Here is a 4,821-nt window from a genome sequence, read left to right on the forward strand (position 1 = left end):
TTTATTCTTTATTGCTAGATTTCCTCCCACATTCCCTCCTACCTTTCTTGTCAGAGTAAAATCAGGAATTACTTATTCAAAGGAAAAATCATTATTCGATTTTCCCCCTAAATCTAGCCTATTTTGATAAAGAACCGTGTTATTTTAATGCATAGTTTAAAATTTCAGCTCCTGACAATCCTAGAAAACTTGTGAGGACTCCAAATTTGACTGGAATTTCCAAGTGTAATTTCCAGTTTTGGGGGAAGTACGTTTTTATTAATCCATGCGAAAAATATTGTTTGTCTATGTGGATTATTTAAAAACTCATTATTTCAACCAATCGAATGACGGTTTCATTGCTCGTGCATTGGAAATCCTTATTACATACAATTCCAGGGGTTTCAAAGGGAACAGCATCTATTTAAGTTCTCCTTCTTTTGGACAATTTAAAATTTCTTCCTAAATCTCTTAGGGTTCTGTGTTTTGTTCTTAGCCCATAAATTAATGGTATCTAGGGCTCTTTCAATTTCCAAATGAAAATATCCATCAAAAGAAATCAAGATGTAAGGGGAGGGAGTAGGACTCCAATCAGCACACCTTGCCCCTCTCATGAACTTCAGAAAAGTAAAGGAGAATCAGGAGGAGCTATGTCTTGTAGGCCAGCACGGTAGGCCAGGGGAGGTCCCCATTTTGGGGAGATCCGGCCGGCCAATCGCAGCTACGGTGATCATAGCGAGGCTGTCTCCATTGTCTGCGGTGGTGAGTATGGGGGGAGCGGCGGGAGAACTGGAGGAGGCCTCCAAAGCTGGGGAAGTTTCGGGGAGGGAGGGAAGGGTTCAATGGGTGGGCTCTTTTTCAACTTTGGGGAAGTCATTGCCAAGGATCCCCAGGGACGTGGCCTTCATTTGGTTTGAAAAGACGATGGTCGCCGGGGGGTTTGTTCCCCTCTTTAGATCTCAGCCTGTAAGTCTGCTCACCTGCTTCATCCCCCCTTTTTCTCTTTCCCAGGCCAAGGGCAAGAACGGAGAATGCCCCTGGTGGCTGCCGCCTTCACAGGAGGCGCAGGATGCGGAGACACAGCGGCCACCTAGGTGCGGAGCCGAGGGAGCTGGGAGGGCAGCGGGAGTGGGAAGGGAGACCCGAAGGCCGAGATCCGCGAGCGTTCTTCCTCGGCTCCGAACTCGAAGACGGGGAGGCCGCGGCAGGATCCGGTCAAGTACAAAGCAGGGCCGCTGAAGGGCTTTCGTAGGGAGGGGCCCTTGCGCCTCCTTCCTCCCCGGGGTTCGTCCCAGCACAATGGCAAGATTTGGAATCGGCCTTTCGACGTCCCGAGCTCGCAGCCGAGCGCCAGAGGTGCCACGGGAGGCCTTGCCTCGGGGCTGTACGGGAGGAGCTGGAGCTGTGGCCCAGCTGCTCTTCCGATCCGGACCTTGGCCGGAGCTGGGGAAGGCCCGGCTCCACTTCCCGATGCCTGGGGCATTGCCCAGCCTGCCAATGAACGCACGGATTCTAGAGGCTGACAGACCTCCAAGGGCAGGGGGCAAGATGCTGAGGAAAACCGTTGTGCCCGCACAAGGCAGAGGGGAAGGCGGCCCTGCCCGGGAACTTGGCAGAAGGGCAAAGGCCTTGGCGATGGGCTTTTGCGAGTTGCCTTGAGAGCGGAGCCCCATTTTCGGACGTTTCCCTTCCCCTTTCAGGCTTTGCTTTGCTTGCCAGAAAAAGCCATTGTTTATCTGAGATGCCTCTGGGAGGGGAGGGGAGGGGGCACGGGTGGGGGAATGCTGGCAGAAATTGTGCTACACTTCAATAAAATGTCCTTGCAAAAACTCTCCTGGCTTTGTTCGTGTTACTCTTTCGCGTATTCTTGGTTTCATTCTGGCTAGGGATGAGCTTTGCCATCTGTGTCACTTCCACATACTACAATGGGACAGCAGGTGGCACTGGCAACCAAGGGAAGACTATCCTGAGGGGGGGGGGAGGTAGGATTTTTGAGTAGCTCCTGTCCCACGTGCCAGGACCCAACTCCACGGAGATTTCAGAGCTTCGCAAAAAAGACAATGCATTCAGGGAGGACCCAGCCTTTTGATTGACCTCTTAACTGCCGTGCACCTCACTTTCCTCATCTGGCCAGTGCCGGGAAAGTAGCCCCTGCCTCAGAAGCTTGCTTTGAAGAGCAAATGGAACAATGGCAATCAGTAAGCCTCAAACTCTGGCAGCTGAGAAGGGGGTGCTTAGTGTTCCCAGATTTCCTCTGTTCTTTCCTCCCTCCCTCTCAGGGTCTCTCTCTGCCTCTCTTGGTGGCCCTCTATGTCTCTCTTTCTGTCTCTGTTTAAGCGGAGGACTGTGTGTCTAGTTTCCCAAAACAGGAGCCTACTCTAGGCCACAGGAAAAGTGGCTGGGAAGGATATAGGACACAAGATGATTGGAATGGGCCAGAACTCTGGAGAAGTGTACTTGAAACAAAGATTCTTACAAAAGGAGTTAACATGCAGAAGAAGATGGGTATCTAGTTTAGCAGGGTGATAAATAGTTCTCTCGTTCAGTATGATTGAATTAATCTTATGACATATAATGGTTTCCTGGTGATATGATAGGCTTATACTCAGTATGATGAATGGATTAAATTGTAATAGAGTATTTAAGAGGTCATACAATGCAGTGGCCTCTCAGTCAGAGAGGTTACAGAACAACTGCCTCTCAGTCTCCTTGTATCATCCTCTCACAAGAGATGTATTCCAGCAGCCACTGTCAGGTGACTCCAGTGTATTCCAACAAATGATGACTTGGGATTTTTTTATTTTCCATGATTAGCAAGGTATGTATGCATAAATGACTGACAGATTCACGAGCAACTATCCTTTCTTGATACCATGTTAGCCCATAAATTCAAAAGAATAATAAAATGAAAGAAATGTTTTGGGGCTACTTCCAAATCAGGATTCATCTATGTTGACTTTCCTTTTGCCCTTTAACTGATCCCAATCAAATCCCATAATACCCACAAAACCCTTCCATTGTTTATCAAAATTGAGGGAAACTCCTGATGCCCTCTACCCTTTACCTCACAGTCTAGTGGGCCTTTCCAGAGAGAAGACATCACCAGTATGGTTGATTCTAGAGAAAGACATGCAGGCTGGGGGCAGCAATCTCAGTCCCTTTCCAGGAAAGGAAGCAAGAAGACAGTACCTTCAAGTATACTTCTCCAAAGTCCAGCCCGCTCCATCCGCTGTCTTTGCCTGGGAGGAGCAGTCCCCCGCGTCTTAGAGGAGCAGTCCCCAAGCCCGGTCTTTATTTGTGGCTGAGAGGGCCCTGGGCCTTGGTTCTCGGTGGGTGTCTCTTCTTGACATCCTGGGACTGCTGCACCTCTCCCATGCTTTCTCTTCTGACATCACCCTCTTGCTCCCGCTTGTCCCGTGTCCCATCCCCTCGAGGTGTGGGCGAGAGTGGGGTTGGAAAAGCACCCGAGCCATGGAGGTGGAGATCCTTCCCACAGCCAAGAAGATAGATAAGATGGTGCAGAACAAGAACGCGGCCGGGGCACTGGATTTACTAAAGGAACTTCAAGACGTTCCCATGACTCTGGAATTATTGAGGTCCACAAAAATTGGAATATCGGTAAATACTGTGCGCAAGCAGAGCACAGATGAAGAAGTCACATCATTAGCCAAGTCTCTCGTCTCACGCTGGAAGAAGTCGGTCTCCGGGCCTCCAAGACTGAAGAAACCAAAAAAGGGACCTGCTCACTCTTCCCAATGCAGGCCTGAGGCAAAACGAGAAAGGAGCTGCAGGAGCAAAGCAAAGGAAGAGACAAAGGCTTCTGATTCCTTCATTAAAGCTTTCCCCCGGGCACCAAGCACTTCAGGTTCGGTTCCAATCAAGTGCCGAGAGTTGCTTGCTGCAGCCCTCAGAACTGGAGGTGACTACTTCGCTACTGGCGCCGATGTAGAAGAACTGGGCGCTCAGATTGAGGAAGCTGTATATCAGGAGTTACGGAGCAGGGACATGAAGTATCAAAACAGGCTACGAAGGAGAACAGCAAATCTCAAGGATGCAAAGAAGCCAAACTTAAGGAAAAACGTACTGTGTGGGAACATACCTCCAGATTCCTTTGCTAGAATGACTGCAGTCGAAATGGCTAGTGAGGAACTTAAAGAGATACGCAGAAACCTGACCAAAGAAGCTATTAGAATACATCAAATGGCCCGGACGGGTGGGACCCAAACGGACCTATTTCGATGTGGCAAATGTAACAAGAAGAACGGTACCTAGACGCAGTTTCACACCCTAAGTCCTTATGAACCTATGACAACATATGTTTTCTGTAACGAATGTGGAAATAGATGGAAGTTGGTTTAGAAGAAGAAATTCGCCAGATACCTGGACACTTACAAAGGAAGATTTTGAATTAGCTTTAAAAACTAAGTCAAGAATCTAGTTTCCCTGCAACTGAGATTTTGTAAAGCATAAAAAATTCTCGGGGTTAGTTATAGTTTTTGTTTTTGTATTCTCTTGAAAACATTCTTAGAGAGTCAGTGTTAGGTCAGATAGTGTATGGTGTATGGTGTATGTTTAAAACTTTTTTTTTTTTCCCATTTTGATAACGAAGTCACCATTAAAGTTTTATCAATTTCAACTGTTGGTAACTTATTTCTTTTTCTTCCAAATGGGAAATGAACTTTAACTTTTTTTTTTTAATCTGAAACGTACACAAAAACTCTGTTCATGTGAAAGTGGAATTTGCATTTGTTTCTGTACTGATATGTTCCTACTTTATTAAAGGAGAAGAAAGATTAGTGTAATTTTGGGATTGCCAAATGTAGTGTGGTAAAGAAATCATAT

General features: G+C 47.4%; 1 pseudogene; it reads left to right on the forward strand.

Moving 5' to 3' along the window:
* Positions 1-3,450: 3,450 nt before the first annotated feature.
* LOC141560046 (transcription elongation factor A protein 1 pseudogene) lies at positions 3,451-4,251 on the forward strand (annotated as a pseudogene).
* Positions 4,252-4,821: the final 570 nt, after the last annotated feature.

Source organism: Sminthopsis crassicaudata, chromosome 3 (assembly GCF_048593235.1).
Source record: "Sminthopsis crassicaudata isolate SCR6 chromosome 3, ASM4859323v1, whole genome shotgun sequence".
Taxonomy (NCBI): domain Eukaryota; kingdom Metazoa; phylum Chordata; class Mammalia; order Dasyuromorphia; family Dasyuridae; genus Sminthopsis; species Sminthopsis crassicaudata.